Genomic DNA, 13,133 nt, shown 5'->3' with positions numbered 1-13,133 from the left:
TATTCTATAGATAATATAGAAGAAGTGTGATGTAGTCGAGTATTCCTCGTAATGTTGAATTCTCCGCTGCCTGCTGGTAATATATAAATGTTGAAATGTCGTGTAGCATTAAATTGGCCACATAAATTTGTCATTGCAAATGTTGTGGGTATTAGAAATGAAAAAAAAAATCTGTTATATATATTTTTTTCTATTTCTTATGAAGAAAATTAAAAACCTTGTTGTATTTTATGCTTTGGCCTACAATCTTTTGCTATATAGATACAATACATAAGTTTTAGACAATTTATAGCTCATTTTCTTTAAGTAGAGAAAAATCTGAAATGAAATGAAATGTCTACGAGTGTTATTCTCATTTCAGTTTAGCATAGAAAACACCTGATGTTGCCATTATTTATTATAATTAAAAACTTAATAAGCGAACAAAGTTAATGTAGCTTTCATCAGTATTTTTTTTACTAATCAGTAATTTTGCTTCTAATTGGTATGGATTTATGCTGAGATGCTTTCAAGGTTGTACAAGGTTAGGACATAAAGTTTGCTGAAAATAGTTTTGTTGCAAAAAGGATTTATTGTTTTTGTTTACTTTTAGGAGAAATTCTAAGCAAACTTGACTGATAATATTAAAATTTATTTATCATGAACTGATTAGACAAGACTAAATTTAATATAATTAAATAAATAATATTTAAATAAAAAATCGTTACGAAAACATCATGACGTATGATGAATTTTAATTAACAACTTCTACGAAATTTTAATAATGTTTTCCTTATTATACCCTACACAACCATAGTTGGAAGGGTATATTGTAACTTTAAAACATATTAGTCCAATACCCATGGAGTAGATTAAACGATGTCCGTCCGTCCATTCGTCTGGCTGGCTGTCCATGTAAACATTTTGCTCAAAATACAGGTCGAAATTTTTAAGATATTTCGATAAAATTTGACACATACATTTGGCTGAAATCGGTCCCACATAAATGTTCTCACGAAATAAGATTTTTTTTTCACAAATCTCTCTGAAGGTAGGACGGAATAGGAACACGAGTGAACATTTTGGACAGTAATCATTCAGTTGTGGAGATCATTGACCGAGTTACGGTTACCAGTGAGGATTAAGTCAAGTAAATGTTCAGTACCGTATTTAGAATTATTTTGTTTTATGTTAAAGTTATTTATCTTTCTGAATTATGTAAATAGTCGTAAATGAATTAAATTGAAACCTGAAGTGTTTTATTTCGTATTGCAAGAGAGATAGTAGAGATTGTACATACTCAACCGAGATGTACAAATAATTGAACCAAAAAGAGATGGAGCCACTTTTTATATGGAGGAAAAGTAATATGTCGAAGATTCCAACGAAGATGTATACCCTAGGTAAGTATTTTCTGAGATGAATCACATCATATAAATTGTTTTTTTTTAGTATGAATTGAATTTGACTCTGATAGTTTATTGCTATTATCACCTTGTTTTTCGAAACCGAATATATATTTATACCCTACACCACCATAGTGCAAAAATATTGTCCCAACTCCCACCTTAAAGTATACCGATCGACTCAGAATTGCTATCTGATTTGCCAGTTTTTTTGATAACAGCGGATTCAAATATTTCCCAATTTTCTCAAATTTTCCTTTATGTATGTGTCAAATAGAAAAAGAATTGTTTAAAAATAATGACCAAGTCCAAAGTTATATACATACGCATATTTTTTTTCGCAAATGTTTTGTGAAAAAAATACTTTTTTTCTTTTTAAGTTATCGCAAAAAATTTCTAAGAGGATGTATAAGAAATTAACATTTTTAGAAAAGCTAAATTTTATCAAATATTTTAAATGAAAAGAAATTTGAAAAATGTTGATACGATCCATTCAAAAAACGCATATTTTTTATGTAAAATTCAATTTTAAGGGAAAAAATTCTCAAATCGCATATTCGACATCAAAATATAGTAACCGATTTTAGATGACCCAATATGTTTTTAATTATCTTGTAAAGGGTTCCGATAACACGGACTCTGGTATGGATATTATGGCCAAAAAACTTGAAAAATCTATGCAAAAATTTTATGAATTTCTATGTTAGGTAAATTCTCTTCGAGTTGTTAATGGACGAGGAGATTCTTTACATGTAATTTTTTGAAATCGTTTTAAAAATGTAACATATCCGAGGTGTCCTAATTTGAGGACCCTTGGTCGCGCCCCAAGTTCAAAACTTATACTCGTCAATACTTCCTATTTGTGTGTGTGAAATTTCATAAAAATCGGGCTTACCGTGTAGAAGTTAAATATTTATTTATTTCCCTATATTTATACACCACCATAGTGGGGAGGGTATTATGCGTTTGTGCTGATATTTGTAACGCCCTAAAATATTAGTCTAAAGTCTTAAAGTATACCGATCGACTTAGAATCACTTTCTGAGTCGATTAAACGATGTCCGTCCGTCCGTCTGGTTGGCTGGCTGTCCATGTATACCTTGTGCGCAGAGTACAGGTCGCAATTTTGAAGATATTTCGATCTAATTTGGTACATATTATTTTGTCGGCTCAAGGACGAAGCCTATTGAAACTGGCTGAAATCGGTCCATTATTTCACCTAGCCCCCATACAAATGTCCTTCCGAAATTGGACTTTATCGGTCATAAATGTTTAATTTATAAATGTATCTCCACAAATTGCGCTCCAAATAATTTTTATATATACAAAATTCATGTCACCAAATTTTGTTACGATCGGTCCATAATTAGTCATAGCTCCCATATAGACCCGCTTCCGAAAATCACTTTAACGTGCATAAATCGCTTAAAAATGTTGGTATACTCACAAAATTCAACATAGTAAACTTTCATATACACATAAATCACACGACCTAATTTCATGGTGATCGATCCATAATTGGTCATAGCCCCCATATAAGGCCGACTTCCGAAAATCACTTAAAAATATAAATTATTGAAATTTTAAAAGAAAAATGGTTTTGCTCTTTTACTTAGTGTAGGGTATTATATGGTCGGGCTTGACCGACCATACTTTCTTAGATGTTTTTCAATACCACTGTGCGATGTCCGTCTGGTTGGTCATGTAAACCTTGTGCGCAAAGTACAGGTCGCAATTTTTAAGATATTGCGATAAAATTTGGTACATATAATTTTAACAGCCCAAGGACGAATACTATTGAAACTGGCTGAAATCGGTCCATTATTTCACCTATCCGAAATTGGTCTTTATCGGTCATAAATATTTAATTTATATAGGTATCTACACAAATTTCACTCCAAATAAATTCTATATATACGGAATTCATGTCACCTAATTTTATGATGAACGGTACATAATTAGTCATTGCTCCCATATAAGGCTTCTGATAGTACTTAACGAGCATGAATCTCTTAAAAATATTGGTATACACATACAATTTAACAAAAAAAACTTTCATATGGACAAAAATCACACGACCTAATTTCATGGTAAAACATAATGCCTCTCATGATTCGAAAATTTTTGCATATTTCCACATGTAACTCAAAATTACTTCCGTTTTATGTCACGTGCGATATACCCTTATTTTGCTCGATATTTTGAACAGCATTGTTTCGAAAGTTGGTATTATTTTTTTAAAATAAAGTACCCTCAGATTGGAACATACAGATCAAAATATTTTTCAGATACCCTTATTTTTGCAAAATCTATTCCCCTCTATATTCATACAAATGTCACGTACGATGACATGGAATTGCCCATATAAGTAGTAATTTTAACTGTATTTAAAGCAATTTAAAAATATAATCTATAAAGTGCTAAAGTATCAATTCATTTCTTATAGCGATAATAAATTTGTTTTCATATCTTCAGCATATTAACAACCTTAAAAGTCTTGTCATACATATGCATTCCCTCAATATGATTTTAACCTTTGCCAACAACCACTTACTTATTTTGTAAAAATTGATATTTTATTTATATTATAAGTTCTGGTAAATTCATATTTCTTGTCTAACATCAATTTTATTGAAAACCTTTTAACCCTATTTTATAACTTATAACCTGTTCAAATTTTGCCCATCCTATTTCGAATAACGAACATATATACATGGTGGTTTTACATTGTTTTACATATTTAATTTAGATATGAAAGTACATTCATACATATGTATAGATAGATGTATGTGTGTATGTAATAGATTTTATGAAAACTAACTCAATTATGAAAACTACATGTATTCTTGAGTGTTGTTGTTGCTGTTGTTGTTATCGTGTTATTAAACTGATTAAATTTTCCAACAAACGACCTTTAACCATAAGCACAGTGCCGCTAATAAAATAGAAAATATGTATTACTTACCATTACATATTTATAGGGTATAGTGTCATAGTTATTTTTATACAACACAAAAAAAAATGGGTTATAAGAAAAAGTTGAAAATATGAAATGTAGCGAAATATAATATATACATGTGACTTACAGCAGTGATCGGCACAAACAGAACATGTCACATTAGTAAATATATTGTAGTCTTTTTTGAAGCAGAGACTCCATTTTGTTTCCATTTTAAAAATGTTGACTAGTTTCGCTCACTTACGTGATGTTTACATCTGAGTATTTAATCGCATTCGGCTCTTGCTAGTTATGAGTGCCGACCACTGCTTAATGGGTTGTTTTAAGAGGAATAAACTGTATAAACTAGATCCTAATGGTTCTTTCTCCATTTGTTTTTATAATATTTTTAATAACACAAAAGAGTGGAATACTTGATCAAATCCTCCCTCTTAGCTATACTAAGAATTTTGTGAGTGTAGAAACGCACTTTGTTTGTTCACCCTTACATTATTATTACAGCAATATGCTGCATAGTTTTCGGCGTTTCTGTGTGGTTTACACAAACAAAATACTTAACCACATTCTATAATAGAGTAACACATAAATACTTCTTACACACATGTATTTAATTTCAATATGATGCAAACATTCTTTCCAAATATTAATGTAAAACAAGTAAGATTGCCATATTCGGCTGTGCCGAATCTTATATACACCAAAGTATACGTTAAGATAAATATTAAAAACAATTTTTATGAAAAAATGTTTGGTAAAAAAAATTTCTGACAAAAAATATTTGTTGGTGAAATGTAGGTGAAAAATCATGGTAGTCGCTGTTTTTTACATATATCTATATGTGGACGGATTTTTTCGATTCTAATTAGCAACCTAAATTGGACTATACCGGATATATTAATATATCAATCTTGTATGAAAGTTATTTGGGGCGGCAAGATGATTTCAAAAGACATACGGAAATAGCTACATCGACTTCACTATCTATAACGATCCAGAATATTTGTACTTAATGGGGCCGCAAATTAAAAATCAAGAATTACAAACGGAATGACAAACTTATATATATGTATATATCGAGTGCCTATAATCAAAATGTGCTAACTCAAATTTTGTGGAAAATTAATTTTTGATGGCAACTAGCTCCCCTATGCAATACCCATCTGTGATATAAATTTCAAAACAAAACAATAATTTTTTTCTCGTTTTATATACATTTTTATACCCTTCAGCTTCGTGAGAAGGGTATATATAAGTTTGTCATTCCGTTTGTAATTTCTACATTTTTCATTTCCGACCCTATAAAGTATATATATTCTGGATCCTTATAGATAGCGGAGTCGATTAAGCCATGTCCGTCTGTCTGTCTGTCTGTCTGTCTGTCTGTCCGTCTGTCTGTCTGTTGAAATCAGTTTTCTGAAGACCCCAGATATCTTCGGGATCCAAATCTTCAATAATTCTGTCAGACATGCTTTCGAGAATTTTGCTATTTAAAATCAGCAAAATCGGTCCACAAATGGCTGAGATATGAGGAAAAAACCAAGACAACCTCGATTTTTGACCAATTTTTTACCTATATCTGGATTACTAAGACATTAATATAGACAATATGGATATCTAATGATAGATATTTCAAAGACATTTGCAACGACGTATATAAGACCATATTAAGTTGGACCTACAATGGGTCAAAATCGGGAAAAAAAAATTTTAACCCGATTTTTTTTTTTTCAAAAAAAAAAAATTTAAAAAACCAAAAAAAAATTTTTAAAATTTAAAAAAAAAAATTTTAAATTTAAAAAAAAAAAAATTTAATTTAAAAAAAAAAAATTTAAAATAAATTTTTTTCCAAAAAATGAAAAAAAACAAATAAAAAAAATTAAATTTTGTTTACCTAAAAATATTTAATATTTTGAAGTATAATTTGGTGAAGGGTATATAAGATTCGGCACAGCCGAATATAGCACTCTTACTTGTTCCTATTCTGCTATATCAACGAACACACTTTTTTTGTGAAAATAAATGTAAATTGCCAAAATTTTTAAAAAATATTAATTTATTATAGATCTACCTCATTTGATATCCAATAGCAACTTTTCAAGATATTATTATAACATATTAAATTTATTCCAATATTGTACAAATTCGTTAAATATTAAAATATTGGCATTTGACCCTTTAAAGATTTTATAGTTGCTTCCGTTACCTTTTTGGACGAGGTAATCCACTTGCACTTAAAATCGGACATGTCCTAGGATACCTATGCTGTGTTCTTTAATTCTCTTTTTACAAGTGCCCAATACCTTTTTAACAGATCGAAGTTGTGGACAGTTAAGGGATTTGCCTCCACTGCAAGGTGGTAAATTCCGACCAAAAATGTTTTTTTATTTTGTTTTATAATTTTTATAAAATTTTGATGATCAATTTTTCTTAACACTTCAGAATATACAGTATCATTATTAGTTTGGCTATAAAGTAACTACACGCAGAGAAAAAATATAATTGGGCATGGTTAATGTAACCATTTATATAGTGTTACAAGTTTTTTAACTATATTATAGTCACAGTAACCATTTACATGATTGTGGTAACCATAATATGGTTAACTTACTATTCACATGATTGTCTCAACCATATATATGGTTACAGTAAACATATATATGTTTGTGGCAACCATATTTATGATGAATAATTTTATCATAATATGTTGTTCTCAGATTATGATAAGCCTTAAGCCGAGAGCACCATAATATGATAAGTCCTTCATCATATAAATGGTTGTCACAAACATATATATGTTTACTGTAACCATATATATGGTTGAGACAATCATGTGAATCGTAAGTTAACCATATTATGGTTACCACAATCATGTAAATGGTTACTGTGACTATAATATAGTTAAAAAACTTGTAACAATATTGAAATGGTTACAGTAACCATCCCCAACTATATTTTTTCTCTGCGTGTATATGGTTATTTATAGTGCTGTAAAGTCAAAGGTTTTTTCTTGTCATTTTAATATTAGAAAAACGTATTTTTTTTTACTTTTGAATCGAAGTAGCCTGTACTTTTTTCTTTAAAGTTTTTTTTTGCAATTTAGCACATATTGTCATAAAACAGTTAGCAGTTAACCATTCCACGTGGTTTTTGCATGTTCTTTTTATATGAAAATGAAGTGATTAGGAACTAGTTTTAAATCTATAGAAACTAAATTGAGAGGCCAAAACAAATTAAAAGAGGCTATTAGAGGTTAAGTGTAAATTACATCTAATACTGTAAAGTATCAAGAGTAAGTACTATAAATTTCAGCTGCAATTATCTGCCATTCCAATAACATTTTTTTTGTATTTTTGTGGTCAGTTTCAAAAATTTTGTAAGTTTCAGAGTTATTTACTTCTATGCTGATTTGGCCAAACCATGTATTTGTATGACGAAATTTTTTCAATCGATCATTTATGTTATTTTTAATTATAAACCTAATTGAAGCCATTTACAAAAATTACATACTTTTTTCCATAAATCGCTATTAAATAAAAAACTCTAAAGTAAAACTATTTTAAAATGTCGTCTAGAAAGTGTAAAATAAACCCAGACCATTTTTGTTTTATTTGCTGAAAAATTATTCAGTCAAATCGAGGTTTTCCTATAACACAGACACTGCAAAATGCTTATTTACATTAAAAAATTTCGTAAAAGCTTTAGATAAGACAAAACCAGCATTTCAATATTTATGCAGCGTGTTCCAGAGTCTTTCTGAGGCTAAACTAAAAGAAGGGATATTTGTGGGTCCTCAAATAAGACAAATGTTGGTTGATACCAAATTTGAGTGTCTATTAACCGATGTTGAAAATGCAACATGAAATTCTTTTAAACTTGTTATTCAAGAATTTTTGGGGAATAAGAAAAGTCAAAATTACAGAGATATTGTTGCGAATTTATTACATAATTTTGAACTGATGGGTGTAAATATATCCCTCAACATTCACTGTGTGACACAGGACACATGTGTGACGAACATGAAGAGCGTTTCCATCAAGATTTAAAGTTTTTCAAGAGGAATTATCAAGGTTTTTGGTATCCGAATATGCTAGGAGACCACTGTTGAAGTGTCGTGAGGGAGACAAATGAAAATAATTATAAAAAGGGGACTAAACACTTCACTTTTATTTTTGTTTTGTCCTAATTTAATGGACATTTTTATATGTTTTGTTGTTAATAAATATCTCAAAAGTTTGACGTCCAGGATTTATTTTAATATTTTTTCCGAAGTTAGAAGACCTATGATCCCATATGTTTCAATTCATGAGCAAAAACCTTGTAGACTGGTGTAATTTGCTAGACTAGTGTAATTTGTCACAAAAAAATATATTTTTCTCTTTTCTTCTAAAAATTATCGATTTAATACATATCGCACTTGAACAACAAGAGGGTATTAAATAAAAATTTTTAAAAATTCTCTTTTTGTAAGAAATCTACTAACAACATCAATATCTATCTACTGTAAACATTTCAACGTATTCTGATTACTCCTTCATCTTGAAAATCACATTTACCCTTATATCAACAAAAATATGTATTATTTTGAGTTAATACAGAAGTTGAAACAGAAATGCATCGTATATTTTCATAAAAAAAAATTATTAAAATTTAATTTAAAAATAATCAAATTGTTTTATTTAAATTTGGTTGTATTTCGAGGTGATACTGTTATTTCGATAAAATAATACAAAAAAAATTTAAATTTAACTCAAAAATTAGAAAACCAATGTAATACCCTACACTAAGTAAAAGAGCAAAAACATTTTTCTTTTAAAATTTCAATAATTTCTATTTTTGAGTGATTTTCGGAAGTGGGCCTTATATGGGAGCTATGACCAATGATGGACCGATTACCATGAAATTAGGTCGTGTGATTTATGTCTATATTAAAGTTAGCTATGTTGAATTTTGTGTGTATATCAACATTTTTAAGCGATGTATGCACGTTAAAGTGATTTTCGGAAGCGGGTCTATATGGGACCCATGACTAATTATGGACCGATCGTAACAAAATTTGGTGACATGAATTTTGTATATATAAAACTTATTTGTAGCGCAATTTGTGGAGATATATTTATAAATTAAACATTTATGACCGATAAAGTCCAATTTCGGAAGGACATTTGTATGGGGGCTAGGTGAAATAATGGGCCGATTGCATCCAGTTGCAATAGGATTGGTCCTTGGACCGAAAAATTAATATGTACCAAATCTTATAGAAATATCTTCTTCTGCGCACAAGGTTTACATGGACAGTCAGCCAACCAGACAGACTGACGGACGGACATCGTTTAATCGACTCAGAAAGTGATTCTAAGTCGATCGGTATACTTTAAGGTGGGCGTTAGACTAATATTTTTGGGCGTTACACACATCTGCACAAACGCATAATACCCTCCCCACTATGTGTAGGTGTAGGGTATAATGATGTAAGACTTTTACAGCGGCTAGATATGACCACTGTACATGGATTTCTTGCAAAAAGTGAAAATTTAAAAATTTTGAGTTGACTCTCTTTAGAGGAACCAGTGCGATATTAAGATGAAGTATTTATAAAATTCCACACAGTAACAATTTTCTATACTGTACAATATTTTTCTTCGTACGTGTTTATCTTCAAGTCTTCCTAAATTAATTATTCATATTTTAATTAATACTGAAAATAAGACATAGCTAATTAAGACATTGTAATTAAATTTAAACAATGGTCTTAATTATTTAAAATTTTATCAAAAAAAAAGTATGTATATGGAAATTATATTATTAAAAAATTAGTTGCTAAAGAAATGAAAATTTAATTTCTCCTGCAAAAAAATTTCTCTTTAAATAATGCAAAAAATCAGTAGAAAAAAAAACAAAAATTTTTTGTTGTTGTTTTGGTGGTTGTTTGTTTTCGTTGCCGGTAAAAAGGCCATCACACATGAAGACACACAAACTTGCATAGACACATAGATACATAAACACACACACTCACACTCATTATAATAATTCTTTTATTGTTTGCATGTTTTAACAAAACAGCTGTAAGTTTTACAATATCAAATACATACAAAATAATTATAACAATAGCTGAGCCAACCAACAAAAAAAAAAACAAAAATGTTGCATGTTTATAACATATGATTGGCAAGCAGTCAGTCATTCAGTCACTCAGCCAGTCAGTCATTCATTCAACCAACTTAGTAGTAGTCACCATTTATTTAGTTTAATGCTACTGTACACACTCATACAACTTGCAACATTGTGGTTGCAGCATGTGCTTGTCAATAAGAGAATAAAAGTTTAGGGTTGCAGGAAGGAGGAGGGTGTCTAAAAATGCTTTCATATAAATCTTTAGTCGACATGGATTTCAATACAAGATTGTATTGATTTTTATGACAAAAGTGTCAAACATATGATTGATAAAGTCAAAGACAAAAATACACAGTCGTCCATACTTGACATGTAAATGTTTGTAATATTTTACGGTTAAATAGTTTTCTTTTCTTTTGATAATTAAATCGATAAGGAAATTGGTTGATGTGTGTACGATTTTTATGAAAAGTATTGCTTTATAATGTCACAAAAATATGTTTGTTACATATGACCCGTAGACATACGATGACTTGTTTGCCATCAAAAGTTATTTTAATAAGAAAGTTTAATTTTGGAAGAATAACAAAATATTTTTTTTTTTATTAATCGAACACAACAGCTTTCTTAAGAAAATTACATTTTGAGAATATCTAACAGTAACTTACATTTGCTTGATTTAAGCTATCTTGCCATGTCATTATACTTTATATAACTTAACCCTAAGTTTTTAAAATCCTAATAATGCGATAATTTTAGCTCTTGGAACTTATTATTTTAAAACAGTGATCTCATTGCGGGCAACTACTTATCACGCACGTTCACAAATAGGAACTTAAATATGCAAAATATTTGTTTGATACCACAAAAAAAATACATTTATCCTAAAGACTTACAAAATTGCCCAACAAAAACTTAGTAATGTTTTTCAATTACTGAATAACATACAATGACCACTACATACCGTCTGCATTACCTAGAACTAGTTGACACTGTGCTCGAAATCCACACTATTTTTCTGCCAAGCGGGGCACGCGGCGGGTTAAATTAATTCGAGAACGCTGAATCCAATGGTTATAACACTTCTTTTAGGTTAGATCTTGTTTTCTAGATATACCGTTATTTTGAAAATGGAGGAGGTTGCACTATATAATATGTACGCGAATATATTATATTCGCGTAACTCAAAAACTATTTCTCTTATTGAATAAACTAAAACCGAAATTCCACAATAAAATTACTTTTAAGCAAGACTCAAAGTTTTTTTTTTAATCTGCGAGTCGTTTTAGAGTTAAAATTTTTCTTTGCCAAGAAAATTTATTTTTTTAGCAAAATTTCGAAATTTTTGTTTTTTAAAACGGAATAAAAAATTGGAAAATGCTGCAACGCTGTTAATTGTTTCTAGAATTCGAACATTCTAGTTTTGTCCGTTAAGATCATTGTAGAAGTTACTCGAAGGAAGATGGCCCTGCGTATAAATGGCGCTGTTAGAGTTAACATCAACTGCATTCTTATACATTATCAAGTGTATCATTTAAGTGTGTGTATTTCTGTAATAAAAACACTGAGTGACTTTTAAAACTCTTGTTTTTATTTTTCCATTTTCAATGGAAAAATGTATGACAAAAAATTATTTTTATTGAGTTTTTGCAAAGATACACATTTTTCAAATTGAAATTAAATTATTATTTATGAATATTTTTTAATGAACAGTTATATAGATTTTTCCATTGAACATGGAAAAATAAAAACAAATTTTAAAATTTGTAATCAAAAATCCCGCAATTCCCAAAAAAGTGTTGAAAAATCCCAAAAAATGGGATTTTTTTTCTATAATATCCATGCCAAGAGCGGGAATATCGAAACCATTTCCAAAATAATTAAGCACATATTTGACCATCGAAAATGGATTACTACATTTTGATATCAACTATGCAATTTGAGAATTTTTGCCCAAAAGAGGCGTTTTTTGGGTGGACCTGGTTCCCTCGTTATCCAAAATTTTAAAATTTGTTTTAGTCTAAAATATTTAATGTAAAGTTATCTTTTCAAAAAGTATAAATCCTTAATACATCTTTTTAGACATATTTTAGATAACTTATACAGAAATAAAGTACTTTTTTCCTAAAAATTAGCGAAAAATCGCCTTTTTTAAATTTTTAAATTCAAATTAATATAACTTTGGAGTCAGGCACGATTTTTAAACAATTATTCTTTTGAAATCAAAACATAGACGAATAAATAGGATCGTTTTCAAAATTCAATATACCCGAGGTGTCCTATTTGGGAACCCCTGGCCGCGCTTCTAGTTGGCTCATTAGGTCCAACTTCAATACTTAAACTTTAAAACACTTCTTCTTTACGCATGTGAAATTTCATTCAAATCGGATTAAGGGTTTAGAACTTTTTCTATTTCCCTCTTTTTTTTCTATACCGCTTTGCGAAGTGCTTTAGGCCGATGATTACCAACTTCTTTTTACCTGAATTGGATGATATGGACACCAACGACGTGTGCTTTCAACAGGACGGAGCTACATACCACGCAGCTGATGCCACACAGGAAATTCACAAGCAAATTGAGTACATGGTCATTTTCGTTCGATTTTATGCCGTTATATTTTTTCTTGTGGGCTTTTCCCAAGTCGCATCCTTAAGCCGGAGCTCTAAGCCAACTCAGC

The 13,133-nt window shown here is 29.7% G+C and overlaps 1 protein-coding gene across 8 annotated transcripts in view; it reads right to left on the bottom strand.

Annotated features, from left to right (window-relative positions):
* The window catches only part of LOC135950094 (uncharacterized), a 140,674-nt gene that overhangs the window by 105,465 nt on the left and 22,076 nt on the right, over nt 1–13,133 (bottom strand). The window lies entirely within an intron of this gene.

Source organism: Calliphora vicina, chromosome 1 (assembly GCF_958450345.1).
Source record: "Calliphora vicina chromosome 1, idCalVici1.1, whole genome shotgun sequence".
Taxonomy (NCBI): Eukaryota; Metazoa; Arthropoda; class Insecta; order Diptera; family Calliphoridae; genus Calliphora; species Calliphora vicina.
The sequence above is the reverse complement of the archived record's forward strand: the minus strand, read 5'-3'. Positions and strand labels throughout refer to the sequence as shown.